This window comes from Mustela lutreola, chromosome 4 (genome assembly GCF_030435805.1).
Source record: "Mustela lutreola isolate mMusLut2 chromosome 4, mMusLut2.pri, whole genome shotgun sequence".
Classification (NCBI taxonomy): domain Eukaryota; kingdom Metazoa; phylum Chordata; class Mammalia; order Carnivora; family Mustelidae; genus Mustela; species Mustela lutreola.
Window position 1 is genome coordinate 165,523,610 of NC_081293.1, and position 25,405 is coordinate 165,549,014.

The following is a 25,405-nucleotide window of genomic DNA, read 5'->3' on the forward strand; positions in this document are numbered from 1 at the left end:
TAGAAATTCTAGAAGAATTTCAAATTTCAAATTTCAAATAGAAATTTGAAGAATTTAAACAGAAGAATAGTTTAAATTTGAACATCAGCAAAGGATTACTCCTTGGTGAAATAAAATTTTAAAAAGTACTTTCCAAAAAATAAAATGAGGACTTTTTGTATTTTTGTCTATAAAGTTTTACTATATAATCATTATAAAGGATCTAATTTCATTAGACTCAATTATTTATAATAAGGAAGACATTTGGAGCACCTGGCTGGCTCAGCTGATGGAGCATGTGACTCTTGATCTCGGGGTTCATGAGTTTGAGCCCCACATTAGGTGAACAGACTGCTTTAAAAAATTCTTTTCTTTTTTAAATAAAGAAGACGCGTAAATCACAAAGAAATGAAATGTTCAAATTATTTATAAAGTTAGTTTCAGCGTAATTTCACTTTCCTCCGCCACAGGCTTTCTTCATCCAACAAGTCACAGAATTTGACTACACTGGGGAAGATTTAGAGTGACCAAAAAGAGGATCCAGTAAAAGAAAGGAAAAGTGGTCAAAGACCTGGAGAACGCACAGATTGGAAGCAATTTCAGAAAAGTATAAATCTGACTATCATTATTGCTTTCTGCATAGAGTAATCAAACTCCCTAGAAATGGGCATCAAGCCTCGTCTTCTACAATGTATCTATCATTAGCAGATCAGTACCATTTTTTAAAAACATAAACATAATGCCATTATGACATCTAACAAAATTAACTTATTAATATCCTATGTATTCAATTTTCCCTAGCTTTCTCAAGATGTCCTTTTACAGTATTATCAGTTACAGGACAGATACTGTATGCTTTCTAATTAGATGCACTGAGGAAGACAAAACATGTTTGAGGATTCCTTCCAAAAATGCATTAACACGAATATAACAAGGAAACATTAATCAAACCCAAGTTGAGGGACAGTCAACCAAATAACTGGCCTTTATTCTTCAAAAGTCAAGGTCATGAAAAACAAAAACTAAAATATTCTTTTAGATTAAAGGAAACTAAAAAGATAATACTACATGCAATCCTGTATTAGATTCTGGACCCCCCAAAAATTTTCTTTTGCCGTAAAAGATCTAGTGGGACAAAGAGTACACTTTTAATAAGATCGGTAGCTACTGTTAATTGGTGTTAATTTCCAGATTTTGACAATTGTACTGTGGTTATTTATGAGAATGTCCATGTCTTTAGATAATACACAGTTAAACTTACAGGTAAAAGAGCATTTTGGTTGCAACTTACTCTCAGAAAACAAATGTGAATATATAGAGAGAGGATGCTAAAGTGAATGTGGTGAGTTGTTAACATTTGGGTAATCTAAAACTCCTTAACAGTTGGTTTGTTTAAATCAGGTCCCATGGAGCACCTACCTGGGTGGCTCAGTTGGTTGGGTGGCTGCCTTCGCAAAGCAGGTCATGATGTCAGGATCTTGAAATCGAGCCCTGAATCAGGTTCCCTGCTCAGTGGAGAGTCTGTTGCTCCTTATCCCTCTGCCCCTCCCCCATGTCATGCTCATACTCTCTCAAATCAATAAAATCTTTTAAAAAAAATTGAGTCCTAGGTGAGATTCATATATTGCATTTGATTGGTATGGTTCTTAAGGGTCTTATAATCTATACAGTTTGTGCCTCCTTCCTCTTAAAATGTCACTTTTTTGTTAAAGAAACTAAGCCCATTATCTCACTTTCTGTATGTGGATGATCAGATGCTCTTTGTGTCATTTAACATGTTCCTCTATCACCCATTTTTCTTGCTGACTGGTGGACTTAAGTTCCAGTAAATTTGTGTTCAAAAACTTATTTGCACAAATTATTTATAAGAAATACTGTTGCTGTTGTATCACATCAGGCACATAATATCCCTAGTACCAGTTTTTAGAGATTTTAGAGCTGATAGTCCACTCAGGTGTTGTCAGTCAGTGCATCATTATAAAGTTCCCCATCGATCTTTTATCTAACTCACTCAGTATTCATTGGTAATTGTTACTTATTATTTTTTCTAGTGACTGCAAAGTGAAGATTTTCTAATGCTGTCACTTCTTTTACAGTACATTCTTTACATAGCATGTGTGCTATAGAGTACTGGAGTTTGAAGTTGTAGTTTCCAACAGTTAATACCAGCCTCTGTAGGCAGTGCCCAAAGACTAATCTTGAAGTCATGTGACCTGTCATGAGTCTCAGGAGTCATCCCCCAGGGGCACCTGGGCGGCTCGGTCATTAAGCGTCTGCCTTCAGCTCAGGTCATGATTCCAGGGTCCTGGTATGGAGCCCCAGATGGGCTCCCTGCTGAGCGGGAAGCCTGCTTCTCCCTCTCCCACTCCCTGCTTGTGTTCTCTCTCTCTCTCTCTTTGTCAAGTAAATAAATAAAATCTTAAAAAAAAAAAGTCATCCCCTGCCATGTGATCCAAAAGTGACTGGATATAAATCTTAGAGGCTCTGACCATGGCTTTAGTTTTCAAAGCCTCCAACTTTGCAGACTTCTGCACAGATCTCTTATGAAACACCAAGCAGAGGGACTCCTAGATGGCTCAATTGGTTAAGCGTCTGCCTTTGGCTCAGGTCATGAACTCAGGGTCCTGACTTTGAGCCTTCTGCCCAGTGGGGAGAGCGCTACTCCCTCTCACCCTCCCTCTGCTGTCTCTGTCTCAAATAAATAAATAAAATCCTTTTTTAAAAGGGGGGGGGCACCTGTGTGTTTTTGGCTCAGGTCATGATCTTGGGGTCATGAGAGCCCCACTTCCAGCTCTGCCCTCAGTGGGGAGTCAGCCTGAGAGTGACTCTCCCTCTGCCCCCTCCCCCTCCAAAATAAATAAATCTTTTTTTTTTAAGCAAAAAAATAATAATAATAATAAAAGCCATTATAATGGAAAATGCCTAAGTTAAAGACACGATTGAGTTAAATTGTTTTAAAACCAAAGAAGACAGTCCTATGCCTAGAACCTTGTGTGTCTAGGAATCAGATTTGTTCAGGAAGTGTGTAGAGTGTTTCTAGAATATGCTTCAGTTTTAAAACAGGAGCAATGAAAGAATGAGAACAAAATTAAGAATAATTAAGCTTGTGAAGGAGAAAGGTTTTTTGGAGATAAAGTTGAGATCTTAAAGAACAGATGAGGTGGATATAAAAGGAAAAATGAAATTGAAGGACAGATAAAAGGGAAAAGATATAAGAGGTTATTTTTAAAATGTGTAGATGTTTTGGAGGTTTGGGGTGGGGTTTTTTTTAGCTCAGAAATAATAACTTGGTCCCCAAAAAATCAAACAAGAATAGAAGCAAAATTTCAGCCAACTGTGCTGACTCTCAGAGGGAGCAAGAATATAGACCACTACTGGCAAAGGACTCTCTTAGAGCTACACAGAAAATAGAGACTACTTGTCAAGAACTATTGGCAACTCCTCAAAAATTGGGACACTGATGCAAAGTGTACCCTGAAAGGTTGGACAATTCAAAAGGGGAGGATCAATCAGATGAAAGTACACTATTCAAGGGATCATTGAACGGGTTTCCAGATGTCACTAGAATTGTAAATAGAGATACAAGTGCTATCTATGCCCAGAGGGAGCAGGCTTGAGAAATTCTGAAAATTAATACTAAATAAAGGTAACCAGAAAACATGAAACATAACAGAGAGCTAATAAGGACAGTGATAAACGGAATCCAAGCCCGGATTGGCTATTAGCCTAATCAGAAAATGCATGCTAGTTATCTAACTCAGAAAGGTGAGAGTGGCCAAGGTTTTTTTGTTGTTGTTTTTATTGTTTTAAGATTTTATTTATTTACTTTGACAGGGAGATAGCCCAAGTAGGCAGAGTGGCAGGCAGAGGGAGAGGGAGAAGCCGCTTCCCACTGAGCAGGGAGCCCAGTGCTGGGCTCCGTCCTGAGCCAAAGGCAGAATCTCAACTGACTGAGCCACCAAGGCCCCCCTGGCCAAGGTTTTTGTTTGTTTGGTTTGGTTTTGTGTTTGTTTTTGTTTTGTTTTGTTTGTTTGTTTGTTTGTTTGTTTTTGAACAACCGTTGCTTTTGGCCAAGCAGACCTAGTGATTTATCTCTCAAAACAGAAGACCCCATTAGACGAAATCTAGAACAGAATGTCAGGTAAGTACATGTCTAGGCCAGAAAGAAGAGAAAGATTTAAAAGGAAAGGAAAAAAAGGCATCAGACTGTAGAAACACTAGGCCTTTATTGGGGAATTTTAACTTACTAGGAGGTAAGTTAAACTGTGACAAATCCAGCGGTTCCACTTTGAAAGGCATAGAGGGGAAGTCAAGACCCAGAACATATGCACTATTGCTGACAAAGGCAGAATGGAGGGAAATACTGCTGGAGGCCTGGACCAATCAAAAGCAAGGGAAGGTGGACTGCTGAGGAGGGCTCCACAGAGGTATCTGTCCACACCGGTACAATTAATCTGGTAGTCCAGTTGCCCCCATATTCATTCTCCATTTCTTGAATAATAAGTTTAGTTGGGTATATGACAGCTAGAATGAAGACTACATTTCCCAGGTTCTCCAGCAGCTCAGGACACTTCCTCGTCTACATGACAGTAAATGAGATGCAAGCAGAAGAGTCGAGTGTGACAGCTTCCTTAAGATACTAGACAAAGCACTCTCTGCTTTCCTTTCATCCCTTCCTGCTCTGTTGCCAAAGATGTCTGCATATGGGACAGGGAGGTCAAACCAAGCGTGATGGAGCAAGAGGGTCAAAGGAACCTGGATCCCTATCTTGAGGCTACACCAGCCCTTGAACGATGACCTAGACGTTCATCTGAATGGAATAAATATCTACCTCCCCACTGTTACTTTGGGGGTTTTGTGATTCATAGCTCAACCTAGAAATTTCAGCTGCAGAAATGATCATAGCAGCTTTAGTTCAGGAATCTGCTGAGGATGTTTTCCAGGTGAAACCAACGAGGGGATGAAAGAGAAGCTACCCTTCAAAAAAAGGCTTTATAGGCCTGTCATTCCACAGCAAAGACCAACAGCACAGGCCAGTGTGGAAACCATGTGGTTATATTTAGAGTCTAGATTCCCACAGATCAGGCAGGGGATATTGTAGACAGAGGGCTCAGAGGGGAAAGGAAAAGTAAAAAGGTTTTTAAGATTTAAGATGGGAAAGAAAGACCTCTCACAGCAGACTCATAATTGGGCTTGCCATCCCTGGATATTTCTTTGCAAGAATGTAAATACCTTACAGGGGAGAAAACTTCTCTCCCCTCTTAGGTTCTTCAGCTGATTCTGCAAAATAAACTGTCAACAGACAGATTAATATGAGAAAAAATAGGGCGCCTGGGTGGCTCAGTGGGTTAAGCCGCTGCCTTCGGCTCAGGTCATGATCTCAGGGTCCTGGGATCGAGTCCCACATCGGGCTCTCTGCTCAACGGGGAGCCTGCTTCCTCCTCTCTCTCTCCGCCTGCCTCTCTGCCTACTTGTAATCTCTATCTGTCAAATAAAATAAAATCTAAAAAAAAAAAAGAGAGAGAGAGAAAAAATACACAAAGTTATTTGACATTGGGGCACCTGGGTGGCTCAGTCCACAGTTAAGCGGCTGCCTTCAGCTAGAGTCATGATCCTGGGATCCTGGGATCAAGTCCCTCATCAGGCTACTTGCTCAGCAGGGAGTCTCCTCTCCCTCTACCTGCTACTCCCCATTTGTGCACTCTCTGGCAAATAAATAAATAGAATCTTTTATTTTATTTTTTAAGATTTTATTTATTTAACAGAGAGCTAGAGAAAGAGCACAAGCAGACAGAAAGGCAGGAGGAAGGACAGGGAGAAGCAGGCTCCGCTGAGCAGGGAGCCCCACTCAGGGCTTGATCCCCGGAATTCAGAATCCCAACCAGAGCCAAAGGCAGACTCCACGGACTCAGCCACACAGGCGCCCCTAAATAGAACATTTTTTTTTAAAAATTTAACCAAAAAAAGTTATTTGATATTAAAAGTTTTAAACTGGTGCCTGGGTGGCTCAGTTGGTTAAGTGTCTGACTTGTGATTTCAGCTCAGGTCATGATCTAATGGGTCATGAGATCAAGTTTTGTGCTCAGCATGGATTCTGTTTGGGATTCTCCGCCTCTCCCTCTCTCTGCCCCTCCCCCTGCACTCACCTCCACTCTCTCTCTCTTTCCTCTCAAATAAATAAATAAAATGTTTTTTAAAAAGTTTTACATAGGGGGCTTTTCAGAAAGAATAGAAAACCCCCAAAGAAACAGCTAAGTTTGAGTGCTCTTATACCAAAAGAGGGTACATTTAAACAGAACTGTCAAGGCATATGAAAAAGACTGAGCTTTTAGTGGCAGCAAATGGCAGGAAGGGAAATACATGGCAAATTAATGGTAGGTAAGGGCTAGTAAGGTAGGTAAGGTTTGTATAGACCTCAAAGAGGTGCCATCTCATCTCTGGTGATAAGGGTGTTAGTCCCTTCCTGGTATGAAAAGTGGGGGATGGTGGGAGGAGGGGGGAGATACCTTGGGCAATTTATGATCTTGTTTTCAGGTAGATAGGGTACCACAGAGAGCTCATCCTATGCCAACTTTATCTCAGTTGCCTTCAGTTCAAAATAATCCTTATGCCAGAGTGGCAACGATTGGGGTGGCATATTCTGATCTCTTACAATCTCATAGGTCACCTTGAGAGAATTGCCAGTTGGTTTTCCTCACAGGAATGGTGAAGCATGTTACCAGTGGTAACCCCTTGGGGGAGATTCCTCCCAATGCAGTTTAACTTCACTGGTCAAGATCTTCAACACCCTGCTGAAGCGGAAATCAAGCTATCCTTGAGTCTCTGTTATGGAAGGTACAGGGTTTGGGGAGCATCATTTTGTCTTGATAATTACTTGAAGCTCTTGGTATTGATTTGTTTTCTTTTGTTTAGTTATGTTGGTGTTAGCTGTTTTGATGATACTCTTAAAAGTGAGGTATATCAGGGCGCCTAGGTGGCACAGTCGATTGAGCATCCAACTCTTAGTTTCCACTCAACTCGTGATCTCAGGGTTGTGAGATCAAGTCCCAAGTCAGGGTCCACTCTCAGCACAAAGTCTGCCTGAGATTCTCCTTCTCCCTCTCCCTCTCCCTCATGCCTTTACCCCTTCCCCAGCTTGCTATCTCTCTCTCTTTCTCTCAAATAAACTTTTTTAATTCTTTCCTTTTTAAAAGTGAGGTATACTAGAAACTTGGTTATAATTTAACTTTTAAGATTCTGAAAAAAGCCACACCAGTAGTTCTAGTGAGACCCTGTCCATGCTGCTGAAAGACCCACAGTGGCTGTCCAAGGCGTGAAGAACTAACTCATCTGGTTCAGAATGAGCAGAATCAAGAAGGATGAGTTTTAGATTCTAATGTCTTTATCTTTAACTCAAGCATAAAAGAGAATCTAATCTTTCAACTTTTTTCCCTGGGGAATTCACAGGGGTTATATTTAAATTGGCAGACATCAATATTTTACTGAAAATTTTTTACTGAGGTATCTTTACATTGTCATATAATCTCTTCAGAGCCCCTGACTGTCCAAACAACATGGTTAGACACAGTTAGGACTGCAAAGTGAACTGAGGAACTTTCAGCTAGGGTTCAGCATGGTCCTAGAATTACTTCAGTCACTGAACTGCCTTCTGAGGGCGATAGCTATGCTCTTCAGCCATTCGGATGGGGAAAGCAAGGGGATGTGCTCGTGGTGGAAGCAGTACTGTCAGGATAGATTGCTGATCTCCTGCCAAGGAGATGGTCACACTCTTGGTTGGCTTTGAATTTAACGGTTAAGGCCAATGAGCTAATAATTAAAAAAAAAACCTGGGAGTGTTGGAAAAAGGAAACCCATTTCCCTAGCACCTTGTTTCCAGAAGAAAAGGAATCCATTACAATACCTTTCTCAGTTTCTTTCTGCCCCCTGTCACTGCTATGAGGGAGGAAAATGAATTTTCTGACTGGAACAAGAACGAGGCAGCTATGACTCAGCCCCTTTCTCCTTCTTTTTCTTGTTCAGATCTGTCAGTCTGCCGAGAGAGCACACCCTGTTCTGCTCCTCCATTCTGCAAACTTCAGAGTGACAGACTCTGCCTGTGAAGTTAGAAGCCAGCAGTTACCCAATGCTGTCTGTGACCATGTGGATAAATCTGCTTAACTTTGGGGTTCATTGTCAGTGCCCACAACTGTATGCCATGCTCTCCAACAGCATTTTTATTAGTAATAAAGGTGATATTTCATCTCTGCCTGCTTGACTCATGTATCACCCGGCCCCTCTAGAAGGTACACAGTCTCTCAGGGGACGGTAGGTATAGTCGAAGTTACTAGGAAACCGCATCTTGAAGAGTTTACTGGTAAATACTTTTGAGTCCTGGCAGTCAGGAGGCAAAACAGACTCCATCCCAATCCAGAACTAAGGCTGGGCGATAAAGCCAGAGAATTCTAGAATATCAGTGGTGAGCTAGCTGCTTGTATATTTTTTGAAAGACCATTAAAACTAGGGTCTTGGGTTGAGTTCCACCAAAAACAGACCTTAAAAGAAAACTTGAGTGCAGATCATTTACTTGACAGGTAAACTCAGGAAATGGCAGTATAGGAAGTAAAAAATGAAATGGAAGGAACACTAAAGTGTTCATTAATGAAGAAGTTACTGCTAAGAGAACTGGAGTTCAACCTTACTGAGGACTAGGGGATCGCATAGAACACTTGGAGTGGCCCTCCACCCACCACTACCACCAAAGGGCCAAAGAGATGGGCTATTTATCCACCAACCCCCACTGGCCACAGATCTAGGACTGCTCCCACAGCATAAACTGCCTGGCACTTCCAGCCTGCCTTCCGCATTGCTCTGTACCTTACACAAAGGCTGAGGAAGTGGTAGTGCAAAAGGACTCTAACAGTAACTGCTATGACAATAGATGTTGCATGACCAGAAAAGAAACATTTTATGTAGAATTTAGCTGTCTGCACAACTTCTCCATGTATCATCTGACCTGACCCTCAAAATAATGTTATGAGCTCTCTAGTCAGGAATGTTCATCTCATCAAGGGTAAAGAGATGATGAGAAAATCGAGGAACAGAGAGATGGGGATTTGTCCAAAAGAAAAAAACCCCACCAAGTATTTTGTATTTTGATGACAAAATAATACATGGGAATTTAAAATGAAACAAAGCCAAGTCCTGAACTTCTTTACTGAATGGAGGAATAGCAATTCTTTTTGAAGGGACAGACTCAAACCTGAATCAGAACAAGAATGGATTCTTTAAAATGTTAAGTGCTTTGCTGACTTCATGTGCAGAATTAACACACCAGTCCACTTTCATCAAGGGCATCAAACTACAGCTATTGTTTGCCTAGTCTGCAAAAATAGCCATCCTACATCCTTGAAGTTTAATTCAACTCTCAATACGCTTTAGATGATGGATAGCCAGAGGATTAAACCAGAGCTGCAGTTGAACTCTTATGCCTCATAATTGATACTTTGAAAAGCTAAAACATGTTCACTTCCTGATGATAGCAATTTGCAAGATTGAATGACATCACAAGCATATTAATTCAAACTGAAAACATTCAGCTAAGTTAATATTAATTTCACAGTGTTCTGAGATTCAAGTGAAGCTGGGTTCTTTTGGGCTTATAAAATTAGGCTACAGAAAACAAGCTGCCTTTTTTTTTTTTTTTTTTTGAAGATAATTTCAGTCAGTTGACTTGGATACAGGATGAGCAGTAAATCAATCTAATGAAATCACAGATTTTCATTTTGGTGTTTTCATCGCTTGGAAAACATTAGAAAAGCAAAAGAATATGCTGTGGTAAATTGTAAAAACTAAAACAAACAAACAAACAAACAAAAACTAAAGGAGGAAGAGAAAGTGAAAGACATTGAAAACCAAAAATTCTTAATCTCTTACTTTCCCAAAAGGCAACCCACTCCAACACCTCCATCAACCTACAAAGATAACATCCAAAGCCTGGCACTTGAGACTTCTCAGAATCTGGTCACAACTACCTCCTCTATCATCAAGTCCATCATTAAGTCCAGTCAATTCTTTCCCCCAAATGCCTCTCCTCAGTCTGTGCCACCCCTGGACGAAACCACAGCAACCGTCTACTAGTTAGCCTCCCCCCTTCTGTGATGGCTCCTCCAGTCTGTCCTCTTCACAGCAGCTAGAGTGATCTTGAACAATCCTTCCACAGTATAATGAATTTGGGGGTTACTTACCAGCACCTACTTCCCCTTTCTTTATTCCCTAATTGTTTCCAAATGATCTTGGGGGGACCACTCCACCCTCACTAAGTAGCAGCATGCCATTTGGGAATGACCACAGCCCTGGCGACAGGAGGGAGGGAGAACTGCCTGTAGTTAGAGCTTCACTGCAGAGATCGGGTGGTGCAGAGAGGTGCCCACTGGGACTGGTCCCGGCTGAGCCAATCAGAGTGACTGTGAGGGAGTCTGTTCATTGCCTTACAGAAGCTAGATTCTCCCTTTCCTTGTGAAAAAAAAAAGAAACAGGTACCCCGGTTGCTGCCAAAAACCATCTTGCCATCTTGAGAGAAAGTAGGCCAAGGATTCTCAGAGAAGAAAAAAGGCAAGATGAAATGAAACCAGAGCCCTCACCTCAAGACAGTCCCCTGGACTTTTCAGTTACTCAAGCCAATAAATTCCCTTTATTGCTTAAACCCTTTAAGTGAAGTTTTCTATTACATACATGAGACTGTCAGAGCTCGTGTACATGGCTTCTCATTGAACAAGAAATCAAGTGCAAACTTCTTACATGACCCCCAAAGACCTCCTGATTTGGACCTGGCCACATCTCCAACCTCATCCCTTGCCGCTCTCCTGCATGCCCACTACTCTTGAGGCAACCAGGCCTCCTTGAACAGACAACGCTTCTTCCCACCTCAGTGTTTTCACACATCCTCTCTCTGTACACTCTTGGGCAGACTCTTTATATTACTGTCTTCTTATCATCCAGGCCTTGGTCTCAGCATCACATGCTGGTCCATTCCAGTTTAAAGTCCTACAGTATCTTAGATGCTGCCAGTGCAGTTTGAATTTCAGCAACCCCATGAGAAAAGAACTGGGAGAAGGCCAGGCTGTGAGTTGGAAATATTCTTGGTGCCCCAAGCCAATATTGCATTCGGTCTCTCCACTCTCACTTCTGAGAAGAATATTATAAATAAATGTGTGGGGACATCATATTTTTCTGGGGTTAGAATGGAGAATTTTATTCCCAAGAATGCCAAGAGGCTGCTCGTCATGAGACAAAAGCTGGACTACACTGCCAACTGTGTGGGCTCTAGAAAGCCTTGTGCTAGAAGCTGGTGTAATCGTATATGAGGAGAAGGTGAGAGTTCCAGAGGGCAGCAAGTTAGGAGAAGACTGGAGAGAGATTACAGGGTTCAGAGAGCAAGCAGGATCTTCAGCACAGAAGGGAGAGTGAAGAGGACTTTAAGGATATTTTCATGGACAGCAACACATGGTGTACTAGTGTCTTCCTTAAAAAACATTCCTAGAAAAACAAAAAATCAGTTCCCAGGGAGAAAGGGGAAATGGAGAGTTACTGTTTGATGGTTACAGAGTTTCTGTTCAGGTAATTACAGAGTTCTGGAAATAGTGGTGATAGTTGCACAACATTGTGAATTTTTTTTTGAGAGAGAGAGAACAGGCAGTGGGGTGGGTAAGGGAGGGGCAGAGGGAGAGAGAGAATCTTAAGCAGGCCCCACACCCAGTGCAGAGCCCACGTGAGGCTTGAACTCACCACCCTGAGATCATGACTGAGCCAAAATCAAGAGTCAGATACTTAACGAACTGAGCCACCCAGGCTCCCCCAACATTGTGAATTTAATTAACAACACTCAGTTATTTATTTTAAAATGTTCAGAACAATGAATTTTGTGTTATGTATATTTTACCACAATAAGAAAAAGACTGGGCGCCTGGGTGGCTCAGTGGGTTAAGCCGCTGCCTTTGGCTCAGGTCATGATCTCAGGGTCCTGGAATCAAGCCCCGCATCAGGCTCTCTGCTCAGCAGGGAGCCTGCTTCCTTCTCTCTCTCTCTGCCTGCCTCTCAGTGTACTTGTAATTTCTCTCTGTCAAATAAATAAATAAAATCTTTAAAAAAAAAATAAGAAAAAGATTAAAAAATAAGCTGAAAATGGACAAAGGACCAAAACATTTTTCCAAAGAAGGTCAATAGGCACCTGAAAAGATGCTCAACATCACCAGTCATTGGGGAAATGCAAATTAAAACCACAGTGAGTTATCACCTGACAATGCAGACATATCCATCTGTTAGAATGGCCAACACCAACAAGAGAAGAGATAATAAATGCTGGTATGGATATGGAGAAAAGGGAAGCCTTGTGCACTGTTTGGACTATAAATATGTACAACTGCTATGGAAAACAGTATGGAGGATCCTCAAAAATTAAAAAAAGAAGGACACCTGGCTAGCTCAATCAGTGGAACATGCAACTCTTTATCTCAGGGTTGTAGGTTTAAGCCCCATGTTGGGTATAGAGATAACTTAAAAATAAAACCTTTAGGGGCACCTGGGTGGCTCAGTCATTAAGCATCTGCCTTCAGCTCAGGTCATGATCCCAGGATTCTGGGGTCAAGCCCTGCATTAGGTGCCCTGCTCAGTGGGAAGCCTGCTTCTCTCTCTCCTACTCCCCCTGCTTGTGTTCTTTCTCTTGCTGTATCTCTCTCTGTCAAATAAATTTTTATTCTTTATTTTTTATTTTATTATTATTTTTTTTAAGATTTTATTTATTTACTTGACAGACAGAGATCACAAGTAGGCAGAGAGGTAGGCAGAAGGAGAGGAGGAAGCAGGCTTCCGACCAAGCAGAGAGCCAGATGCGGGGCTTGATCCCAGGACTCTGGGATCATGACCCAAGCCGAAGGCAGAGGCTTTAACCCATTGAGCCACCCAGGCGCCCCTGTCAAATAAATTTTTTAAAAAATATTTATAAAAAAAAATAAAATCTTTATGGGGGTCTGGGTGGCTCAGTCTGTTAGGCATTCAACTCTTGATTTTGGTTCAGATCATGATCTTGAGGTCATGGGATCAAGCCCCACGTTGGGCTCAATGCTCAGTGGGGAGTCTGCTTGAAATTCTCTCCTTCTTCCTCTGCCCCTCCCCCTGCTCACTCTCTTTCTCTCAAAGAAATGAATCTAAAATTAAATTAAATTAAATCTTTAAAAAGTAAAAAAGAAACCTGCCATATGATCCAGCAATTGCACTACCGGGAATATATCCAAAGGAAATGAAAACACTAACTTGAAAATACATGTGCACCCCCATGTTCATAGCATCATTATTTACAATACCCAAGACATGGAAACAACTTAAGTGTCCATAAGTGGATGAATGAATAAAGAAGTGCAGTATGGGGCGCCTGGGTGGCTCAGTGGGTTAGGCCGCTGCCTTCGGCTCAGGTCATGATCTCGGGGTCCTGGGATCGAGTCCCGCATCGGGCTCTCTGCTCAGCAGGGAGCCTGCTTCCCCCTCTCTCTCTCTCTGCCTGCCTCTCCATCTACTTGTGATTTCTCTCTGTCAATAAATAAATTAAAAAAAAAATTAAAAAAAAAAAAGAAGTGCAGTATGTACAAATGCATCATTACAATGGGGTATCATCAAGCAATCAATGGACTAGAGGAAATCCTAGTATTTGCAACAACAAGGATGGACCTTGAAGGGATTATGCTAAGTGGAGTAAGTCAGACAGAGAAAGACAAACACTGTATGATCTCACAGGTGGAATCTAAAATAAACTCATAAAGAGAGCAGACTTGTGGTTCCAAGAGGCATGGTGTTGAATTGGAGGAAGGTGGTCAAAAGATACAAACTCCCAAATATAAAATAAATGAACACTAGAGATGTAATGTGCAACATGAAGACTATAGTTAGCACTGCTGTTTGATACACAGGAAGTTAAGAGAGCAAATCCTAAGAGTTCCCATCATAAGGAGAATTTTTTCTTTTTTCTTTTCTTTTTAGTATATTTATATGAAATAATGGATACTAGCTGAACCTTGTGGGAATCATTTCACAATATGTATAAATCAAACCACCGTGTTATATGTCTTAAAATTATGCAGTGATGTGTGTCAACTGTTTCCCAATAAAAATGGGGAAAACATTTAAAAAATAAACTGACTGGGGCCATCTGGGTGGCTCAGTGGGTTAGGCTTTTGCCTTTGGCTCAGGTCATGATCTCAGGGTCCTGAGATCGAGCCCCACATCTGGCTCTCTGCTTGGCCAGAAGCCTGCTTCCTCCTCTCCTTCTGCCTGCCTCTCTGCCTACTTGTAATCTCTCTCTGTCAAATAAAGAAATAAAAATCTTTAAAAATAAATAAATAAATAAACTGACTGTATAAAGGAGGAACTAGAGTAGGTCAAGCAGACCAAGAGAGAGACCAGAACATCAATCTGATCAGATGCTGATGAGCACTTCAACTAAGGCAACAAAAATCTGGAAAATTTTGGAAGTAGAATGGTCAGGACCAAATGCCTATTATTTTGGACCTGCTGAATTTGAGGCATATAACGGACACTCCAGCTCCCTCCTTCAGGATCGAGGCCCTCCTTCTGCCAGCTGGCCTGGGTGTAGATTGATAATGGCCCACAGCTGCATCCCTTTGTGGGCATTGCTCTTGACCAGGTGGAGCCTCATTGTGCCCTATGTCATGGAAACTTAAGAAGAAATGGTTACCAGAAGGAGGGACTGATGGACAGAGAAGTCAATCTAAGAGTTTTTGTAGCATTTGGCAATGGAGAGGTCTTTGGTGACTTTGGTAGAAGGTTATTCAAAGGGACAAAGTCTGGATTGCAAGGAGATGGAAGCTACATGGGAGGCAATGTGGAAGAGGAGCTAGGCCTGAGTCTTGAAGGAACGGTAGGAAGTAGACCACTCTAAGATGACCTGGCAGGCAAGGAAGATGGTGAGAACTGGGAAACCCAGACTGGGGAAGTCACCTGGTCTAAATGGAGGAGATCTGGGGAAAGTCGGGTAGGTAGCTGGAAAGTAGCCAGTGCAAGCGAAGTTGTTTTAAGTGGTAGGCTGTAGAGTTTGAGCAAAATCAGCCAAAAGGTCTCCACACATGTGCCCAAGTTCCACTGGGTTTGGGAAGCTGCTCTCTAGTGGGAACTGGGCATTCTCTCCCCCGAGTGTGGTCCTGACCATTTACACCAGGTGGTTGATTTTTTTTTTTTTTAAGATTTTATTTATAGATCACAAGTAGGCAGAGAGGCAGGCAGAGAGACTGAGAGAGAGAGGAGGAAGCAGGCTCCCTGCTAAGCAGAGAGCCCAAAATGGAGCTCGATCCCAGGACCCTGGGATCATGACCCGAGTCGAAGGCAGAGGCTTTAGCCCACTGAGCCACCCAGGTGCCCCCAGGTGGTTGATGTTTTGACTGTGGTCCCTTGGACTCCATGTTTATGAATACAGATGGAATACATTTTCTGCAGTGAGTTCCATTAAGGCAGTTTAATTCCTTGATCAGTTTCCTATCTGTCTTGTGAACTTGTCTGTAATACATTTTACTTTTATTTTATTTAAATTATTTCCAAAGAATTCACTTCTGTTTTGTATAAATTGTACAGGAAGTGTTTAATACATTCATCAAATTGTATACATTATAACTTCTGATATTGTAATTTTTCTTTTGTGACCATTGTTTTTATCAAATCCAATTTCCCTAGACAAATATTTGTGGATATAAATTTGATCAAGACAATTTGATCTCTTTTATTGTTTAACAAATTGTACAATGTGAAATTTTAACCATTATCAGTTCTTTTTGAGGTAATTATTCCTCCTAATAAAATTCCTTATGACTAGAAAAACCAATTCCTTGATAAAAATCTATTGTCAGGTCTTCCGGATTTGGGAACTATGTTCTTTTTGGACATGAGGCCAGAAAGAGGCAGGCCTCAAGACAACCTTGTGGTAGTCCACTTACAAATGGAGAAACACAAACTTCAGAGTGAAACTTAGTGTCTCCTTTTACCAAAGACATTCTGAGGCACAAACGAAAGAGGCTTTTTTGCCTCATCATGTCGCTACCTTAAAACAATGAGGGGTTTCAGCTCTGGAGAGAATCTGGCTTAATGTATAAAATAATTTTCATCCTTGCATTCTTTTATTTTCTTCAGAAAGTGACAACATGGTTATTTTGAGTCTCCCTTGAAACCAGTGACAAAGTTAATCATGGTTTTGTGGGGGTTTTTGTCTATTATTTATTTATTTAATCATGGTTTTGTCTTTTTTGTCTATTATTTATTTTGTTTTTAGAGAGGGAAAGAGGCAGGGGAGGGGCAGAGGGAGAGGGACAGAGAGAATCTTTTTTTTTTTTTTTTAATTTCTTCTTGATTTTTTTTTAAAGATTTTATTTATTTGTCAGAGAGAGCACAAGCAGGGGTAGTGGCAGGCAGAGCAGGCAGAGGAAGAAGCAAGATTCCCTCTGAGAAAGGAACCCCTTATGAGACTTGATCCCAGGACCTTGGGATCATGACCTGAACCAAAGGCAGATACTTCACCTACTGCCCCCCTAAGCGTCCCAACAAAGTGAATCTTAAGTGGAGCTCGACGCGGAGCTCGATCTCACAACCCTGAGATCATGACCTAAGAACATGACTGGAGCCGAAATAAAAAACGGAATGCCTAACGGACAGAAGCATCCAGGCACCCCAGTTAATCATGTTTTCTCAATGCCTCAGTTAGTCCAGTTCTTTCTTTCAGCAGCATTTCATTACCTCAGCCACTGAAATAACCTGGGTTGTTATTAAAGCAAACTCTTACCATGGTGCACTCCAAAAGCAGATTTACAACTAGGTCGAACCCTGTAAAATTCTTTTATTTGTAGTATTTGGAACCTGTGAAATGGCAAATTCATATGGGTTGAGCTAAGATGATTGGTTTTAAAAGTTAAGGTTGGTGGTTAAAATTATCTGGCAGCATACAACATACCAAGATGAGGACTGTCTTCATGTGAGGGTAGAATAAGAAATCCTCATGTCTTGCAGTAGATCTGACATCAAGGCCTGAAATGTCCACTGGGTCCCTATTTAATACAAGCAAGCGAGGCGGGCAAGGCCGAGACTGCACCCTTGCATGTTCCCCATGAGGGACTCACTGCTGGGGTCCCGCTCATTTTTTTCCTCAGCAGCCCCTGCCAATGATGGCATCACAAACTCAGGCCCAAGGGGGTCAAATCTACTGTTTCCAAAAGAAGTCAGAGACCTGTATTTCTACATGAAGTTTCTGATTTATAATCCCTGTCTGAGGGCCAGTTCCCATTATGACTCCTGATATGGATGGCGTGATAAAATGGGATAACAAATTCATATTGCACTGACTATAGAACGATGTCCTTAAAAGAGGAATAGAGGGCATGCACTTGGAATATTTTAAAATTTTTATTTGTGGATATTTATGGTATACATTATACACTAGAACAACAGTGTCTATGTATTAAATCATAAAGAGTAATTTATAAAGAATGTACATAGGGACACCTGGGTGGCTCAGTCGGTTAAGCATCTGCCTTCAGCTCAGATCATGATCCCAGGTCCTGGTCTCAAGCCCCGCATCTGGCTCCTTGCTGGGCAAGGATCCTGCTTCTCTTACACCTTCTGGCACTGCTCACTGTTGTGCTCTCTCTCTTAAATAAATAAACTTCTAAAAACATAAAGAATGTATATAATTTAGAGAAAGAATGAGAATATCCTGAGAAAGCATCTTTTAATACATCTTATTGGTACAGGATCAAAAAGTTCAGAGAACCTCTGATGGTCTTGAGACTACCTCAACAGAGTGTCACTACGCCACAGTTCTCAAACTCGGATGGACTGAAAAATCTGATTTCAGATGCCTGTTCATAATCTCATACACCATAGTTTCTGATGCACTAGGTCTAGGGTGGTCTGCCTTTCTAACAAGTGCCCCAAGTGATGTTAGGTCAAAGCCCATGAACCATACTTAAACATAAACATATTGTTAGGAGTAAGAGGCTCTTGAGTCAAAAAGGTCCTGGTTTCAAATTTTGGCTCTGACATTTATCAGCCATGGGACTTTGAGAAAGTTAACTTTAACTTCTGAAAGTCACAAATTTCTCATTTGTAACATGGGCATAATACTAATGGCTACCTAATGAGTTTATAAAACAATATTCAGCGCATAGGAAAGGTAAGGTAGATATTAACAGTTTTGTTATGATTAATTCTTAAGCTCTGTTGGAGGGAGCTGAAGTGTTTTTAGGGCAAGGTGAGCTGCCCTGTTTCTTTCGTCACCATCTTATAAAAAGCCTTTGTCTGAGCAGAACTCCTCCCTTTTATCATGACCTCCCTTGTCTGTTCTTTCTCAAATTCTCTACGTCTTCAAAGCTGCCCTTGATGTTCTTTTTAACTTGACTTCATCTACATAAAAACATTCACAGACAAGGGCGCTCATCATACTAATCTCTCTACTTATGAATATGTTTGAAATTTTCCTTAAAAAAAAAAAAAAAAAAGCTTTTTAAAGTCTTTGTTCAGATGAATGGCTCCAAACGTTACCTTCCATAAGGATAGCTCTGATTAATATCACGTGAAATCTACACCTGGGCACATACAAGATCTGAGGCTTATCCATGACCCTAGCATGGCATTCTCTGTGAAGAACATCAACCATGCTAACACATACAATGTCAGTCTGTCAGAGCTGTCAGAGTGGGTGTCTGCAGGCGGATGGGCCATCTCACTGCTGAGATAATCCAGTTGGCTAGGCCCTACCCTGGGTTCTGGCCCAATCCCCAACTCCAACCAGGGCACTCCACAGGAAAAAACAGATGATCCTAGGAACAAAGTCAAGATAATTTAGCTAGATGAACATTCATTATTATTACTAGAAAATAAATTCAAAGCACATGCCCTAATTTCAGCACCAAATCTTTGTATAAAGGTACTAGATGGGGAAGTTTAACTTAAAAATTACCCAAAAGGTTAAAAAAAAAAATCATCAAGCTATTTTCCGGTCTCAAATGTTTGAAAACCTCATTCTCCTAAATACAGAAATTCCAAGTGAAACATACCCAAAGTTAATAGCATGAGTTAGGGTTTAGGCTATGATGCTGTAACAAAAAGACCCAAGGATACATTGGTTTACCTCAGGATCTATTTGCCTCTCTCCCCACAGTCTTGAGGAACTCCATTGGTAGGGCTGCCTGGTCATGCCTGGACAGGGCTTCCAACCTAGTCAGGAGGAACAAGGGGAAGAAACACAGAGTACATGAGTGTTTCTTTGTGGCTGCTTAACTGCAGGGTCTACTGGGACACGCTCGGTGGTGGTGTGGGCCACTTAAACTCAGAGGCCTATTAGTAAAGAAGGGGAGAATAGATGCTGGTGAACAATTAGCTGGTTCCTTTCAGTTCTTCCTTACTTCTTAAACAGTGGAAGTATAGAAACTTTTCAGGTTATGCAAATCCTCAGTCTTTTCAGGATGATCATGAAACATATGGTATTTGGACTCTGTCTGGGTTTAAACCTGGTTCTCTCACTAGCTGTGGATCCATTGGCAAGTTACATAACATCTATATGCCTCCATTTTATTATGTGTATTTGGAAAATAATAATAGTACCTATCTCCCAAATATCATAAGAAATAAATGAGAATATATTTTTAAAGCATGTAATATATTTTCCACAATGCAACACCTATCGAAATCCTAATGGTATTTTTTTTTTTTTTGGCAGAAATAGAAAATAAATCTTTCCTAAAATTCACATGGCATTTCAAGGCACCCAAATAGCCAAAACAATCTTGGAAAAGAAGAACAAAGTTAGAGATCTCCACACTTCTTACTCTCAAAACATATTACAAAGCTACAGTAATCAAAGCAGCATGACACAGAAATAAAGACAGACTTCTGGGCCAACAGTATAGATTTGAAAGTTCAGAGATAACAGTTTCTAGAATGTATGAGGCACTTAATAAGTGTGCCATTATCATCATCATCATCATCACCATCACCACTAAGCTGGATTATTTTTTCCCAGCCTACTGCTCCATATATTGATGTTAGTCATTTAGCTCATTTTTGGTTTCACTTCTTTATGGACTTTGAGTTTGGGAAGTGTTGACTGGATTACAAATGTGATTTAGGCAGAAATTAATTGAGGAAAGGCAAGTTCCAGTCTTATTAGGCATCAAGGACCCGACCTGACAGAACTTTTTCCAGTTTCCAAGGTTTTAAATAGAAATGATGGGACTTGGGACGTCTGGGTGGCTCAGTCGGTAAAGTGTCGTCTGCCTTTGGCTCAGGTCAGATCCCTGGCAGGGATCGAGTCCCACGTTGGGCTCCTTGCTCAACAGGGAGCCTGCTTCTCCCTCTGCCTGCCTCTCTGCCTGCTAGTGCTTGCACTCTCCCTCCCACTCTCTCTCCCTAACAAATAAATAAATAAAATCTTAAAAAAGAAAGAAAGAAAGAAAGAAATGAAGGGGCTTATCCTTGTCTCATCACTGGGAGTTGGTGGATGGGTAGTGGTCAGCAAGCCTAGAGGCAAAAGCAGAGCTCACACAAAGCCAATTCTGGACTTCTAGGGGCTATTGTTAATAACTAGTACAGAGTCTTCAGAGCACGGGAGGCCAAATGGGGCTTGTGGTCTTGAATGCCACACTGCTGGGCAAGTCTTCGATATCTCACGGCCCAGAGAATGAAATAGTCAAATGAACAGTCTGAAGGGGGAACTTAACGGTGCAGGTGATTTCAAGCAAACTTGAGGTCAAGGAATAAAATGTTGGACAGACAGCTCAGAGGTCAAGGCCTGAGCATATATTTTCCACAACTGCTTCTGGAGTTTCAGAGGGGCTTGATGAGAGGCAACAAAATTTCTGAGTGTTTATTGGCAACTATCCCAGAAAGCTGGGTTGACAATCTCTCACAGCAGCACCATTTGATGTCCCAGGTAGAAGATGTTTCCTTTTTTTCCTCCTCTTAAATAATAGCTACAATTCAAATATAATACATGGTAATGATGAATTTGAGTCTCATTTCATATTGTGAAAGTATTAGTCCTGATTTACCACACTCACACCACTGTGAAAGTCTACTGCTGATTTTTATTTAAAGGTCTCTGTCTGGAAAATGGTCTGTTTTCGGTCTTCATTTTTACCAGGAGATAATTATAAATCCATCAACGTGCAAGAAGGTATAACTCTTACAAACACAGTTAAGAAGGATGTGCCAGCCATTCCTCTCCATGATATGAGCTCTTACTGCCATATCCAGAGCATAGATTCTATTGGAGTCCCTTCTCTTCTTGCTTAACCACACCCAGAGTAGTTGGTGATGCCCTCCAGACTTCCAAACCATAACAGGGACCTGTCAGGTCATGAGAGTACCTGAATCCTTGGTGTCTGCAGTTCCATTCCGTGGGCCTTGGGGCAACCTGAACTTTGTAGAGAATTAACACAATAGGGAGACTTCTCTGTTTTCCCGGGAATTGGGCCATGATGAAAACCAGAACACTTGGGCGCCCCACCACTATTACCCTCCAGAGTCATGGAATGATATGTATTTAGGTAAACAGGTGTTAAATACTGGTGTGCACAATTCTGGACTTCAGTGAATACTGGTCTTGGATGCCCTAGAGAAAAACATGACAGACCAGGAGATGGGTCTGTGTGGCTGTCTCAGTTATGGGTTAAAAACCTGGAGTCCCTGAGCCCTCTCCCAAGAGATCCATATTTAGAATTCAAAGAGTCTCTGAACATGAATGGGAAAAGATGACGTCTTTATTTTCACCAACCTTAAACTGAAGCATAGCATTTCCTTCCACCATGAATGTAGGCAACACATCATTGTAGAATTTGCAGTGCTTTTGATGATAGAAACCACAGATATATTCATAGTGCAATCAGCTGTTGTAGACATCTCAAAATATCATCTATACTCATTAGTATTTCAAAATTCAATGGTTTCTGGGCTCACCACTGGATCTTGTTGAATACAATAATAAAGATGCACATATATTATTGTATCTTAAATACTTCCTAGAGTTTTTAGTTAACTGTATTTAACATATTTGATTTCCTTTTTATTTAATTTTCTTTTTCAATGAGTATTACTCTGAAAAGGTGTCTATAGTCTTTACTACGTGGCAACGAGCAGCCATGACAAACACACAAAAAGCTGGGGGGAAAAGAAAGCCTAGATCTAAAAGATGTCACCAGTACTCTATCAATGGGACTTTTTCTCTCAAAGACTGGGTGTAACTTTAGAATCCCACTTGACACAGTGCATCAGGTAGCCACCAGCACTCAACTGAGATGATGCCGATTTACCATCTCTGGTCTGTAAGAAGGAACTGATACAATGACAGGCATGTCCTGGATCCTACAGGTTTCAGGTTTACTTAGAGATTAAGACATATGGGGCGCCTGGGCGGCTCAGTGGATTAAGCCTCTGCCTTCGGCTGGGGTCATGATCTCAGGGTCCTGGGATCGAGCCCCGCATCGGGCTCTCTGCTTAGTGGGCAACCTGCTTCTCCCTCTCTCTCTCGGCCTGCCTCTTTGCCTAGTTGTGATCTCTATCTGTCAAATAAATAAAATATAAAAACAAGAAAAGAAAAGAAAAGAAAGACATAGCCCTGGATTACATTTGCCCTGAATATTTCTGCCCATAGGGAAGGTTTTAGCTGAGTGTTTTCAGTCAGTCCCCAGGCATCCACAGAACTCCTGAACAACACTGGTCCCTGGAAGAAATGATCAGTAGCTCAAGGATTTTTCTGATCATAACACCAGTGTTGTCCAGGAAGCTGCCATGTGCCGTCCATGTGTCACTTCCAGAGCTGCTACCAGTACAGCAGTGTGCATTAGTACAACATTAAAAGCTCCTGGGTCTCCGGGGTGGCTCAGCTGGTTAAGTGTCTGCCTTCCGCTCGGGTCATGACCCCAGGCTCCCTTCTCCCTCTCCTTCTGCTCCTCCCTGCCTTGCTCATTCTCTCTATTTCTCTCAAATACACAAATAAATAAAACCTTAAAAAAGAAATTCTCCTTATCAATTGGTAAATAGACACTGGCTAAAGCTCCCAGAATGCCCTTTTATCACTCCAGCCGCCTCAGCCCTAGGGAGCCCTGGTCAGCACTAGAGGAAAATAGCTCTGTAACTGGTCAAGGCTCCAGCATGCCTGAGGCTGTCCTATATGTCTCCCATCCTCCCTTTGCTTCTCACCATCAGTGATGCTATGAGTAGGCTCAGGCATGAGCCCCTCTGGGAGAAGGACTGCCGTCCTCTGGGGAAATCTGCCTGGTGCATACCAGGCCACCCCAAGGCTGTAGTGTCCTGCCGCCTACTGCCAGGAATCCCCTGTACTTGGCCTCTCTGGGTCCATAGTATGCAATAATGGTTGAAATATTTTGACTAGTCCCATGATCACAGCCATTCTACCTGCTCCTAAATCTCTGCCACTTTAAACAAGGAGATACCAGGGGGTTGTACTTACTGAAATGGTTGTGTAATGGACCCCAATATCACTTCTCTACATTCTCCTTCTCACCACTGGATGAACTGCAATTCGCAAAGAAAGGTAATGTTGAACTGGAGGGGAGGTGGCTTCTAGGCACTTTGGCTGTGTCTCCTCAACTGTTAGTCAATGAACCAAACCCATTCACTGGGGCTCAAGCACTGTGTTCCTTGGAGGGCTGAGACCATGGCATCTTTGTTCCATCTGAGTGCTCCTCTAAAACAACTGACCATCACTAATATCTAGTGAAATTGCTAAATAACAGCGCTCCACCCCAAAAGGGCGGGGGAATGGGGCTTTTTTCTAACTCAGCACTCATACATGTAGATGGCTTCATTCTCGCTTTAAAGCGTGTTATGAAAATTAACAGGAAATTTTGGAAATTTGATCCAAGAATGTCCCACCCAAACATTTTCTTCACAGTCTGGTATATTATTTCAGACCCTAAATGGTGAAAAATGCCTTTTGAACATCATTCAACAACAAAGTGTGTGCTGATTTCTGTGGCGTGCTGCTGAGCTGTTGCTAATGGCACCGCACTTGTGTGCCAGCTGGGAGCGGCTTTCCTTCAATTCCAGTGGGCTGGGCGCTTGCAGTCAAAATAGCTCAGTGCATTTTTTTCTCTACCACTTCCAAGCTGCATGCCTTGGGGAGCCACTTAGGCTTTCCAAGACTCAGCTATTTATCTGAAATGAAGTTGGTGTGGGGTTTAAAGGAATGTAAAAGGCCCAGCCCAATGGCTAACATGTAATAAGAACTCAGTCATTTGTTATTTTTGTTGTTTTAATGCTCTTAGGGAGCCAAGGGGCTGCATGCAGGCAAAGTAATGGTGCATTTGGAAGGATATAGGGAAGGCTCAACCTTATTAAATAATGTTGCCGGAAATTCTCCATTAGAGAAGCATTCTGTGGATAGTCACTTTTTTAAAACGCAAGAACCTTTCCGGGTACTCTATTAAACTGTTCGCACTAATTTGCATGGATAGGATGTGTCTCATTGGCCCAAAAATATAACATGTGAGTGTCCAGAGTTTTCCATCCCCCCGCAGATTGACAGTGACTGCGGAAGAAGAAAAAGAAGAAATACACTTAGAGAGAGAGATGAAGAGGTGGGGGAGGGCTCTGTGGCTGCGGAGCCCAAGGGTTCTCTGCCAGCTGGGCCTGAAGTCTGGGACCCACTTGAGGCTGTGTGGCCTGAGCATTGAGAGAGAGAGAGAGAGAGTGCTTTGGGTAAGCTCTAACCAGAGGAAACTGAAACAGTTAATATTTAAGAAGAAAGCTGATGGGAGAAGGCAAAAAAGGGGACTCGAAAGAATTCTTGCTGTGCTTGATACAGTCCTCGTTTCAGGTACGTTCTGCAGGTGTAAACGCTAAGATGGAGCTTGGGTTGCTCAAGGCTTACTCCTGACCCACACCCGGGGAAGGAAGTGGGCGGAAGCAGCTGGCGGGCCTACCCAGCCGCAGCCAATCACGTGAGGAGCTCTGGGCTGACACCGCCTCTTCCGGCCTGGGGCTGCCATGCCATGCTTTCCGCGGCCAGCCTCGCTCAGGGTCCGTGGGCGGCACGAAGACGGGACTGCCGGAGGCTGTCGGCTGACTGGACTCCCAGTGCTGAAGCGGAGGTGGGTGACACGGCTCTGTGACTACCATCTTCTCCCAGCGCAGGAGCCTCACTTCCGAACCCACTGGCAGTGCCGTTCTTCTCAGCTCTTCTATGGCGTCGTGGGCTTCTCTTCCTGAGGGAGACTTGGAAGGGGGCGGTGAGCAGACGAACGGCTCTTCATTGTCTTCCTACTTTGCTGTTGGTTCTAAGTTCCCTTCGCTTTCAGCTACCACTTCTGCTGGCCTCAGTGGCCTCCGTGGTGCTGTGACCTATCTACACTTTTATCCCCCCGAGAAGCCCGAGGTTCTGGTC

The 25,405-nt window shown here is 42.2% G+C and overlaps 2 long non-coding RNA genes across 3 annotated transcripts in view; both read left to right on the forward strand.

The window, feature by feature from the left end:
- The first annotated feature begins 47 nt into the window (after positions 1 to 47).
- Positions 48 to 8,224, forward strand: LOC131829638 (uncharacterized). The gene is made up of 3 exons (XR_009352939.1): positions 48 to 586; positions 6,680 to 6,813; positions 7,999 to 8,224. It is a non-coding gene; the product is annotated as an uncharacterized LOC131829638 (long non-coding RNA).
- Positions 8,225 to 25,002: 16,778 nt separating this feature from the next.
- The window catches only part of LOC131830424 (uncharacterized), a 41,228-nt gene continuing 40,825 nt past the window's right edge, over positions 25,003 to 25,405 (forward strand). For both annotated transcript variants that reach the window (XR_009353151.1, XR_009353152.1), the window contains exon 1: positions 25,003 to 25,112. This is a non-coding gene — a long non-coding RNA (uncharacterized LOC131830424). The remainder of the gene's footprint in view (positions 25,113 to 25,405) is intronic.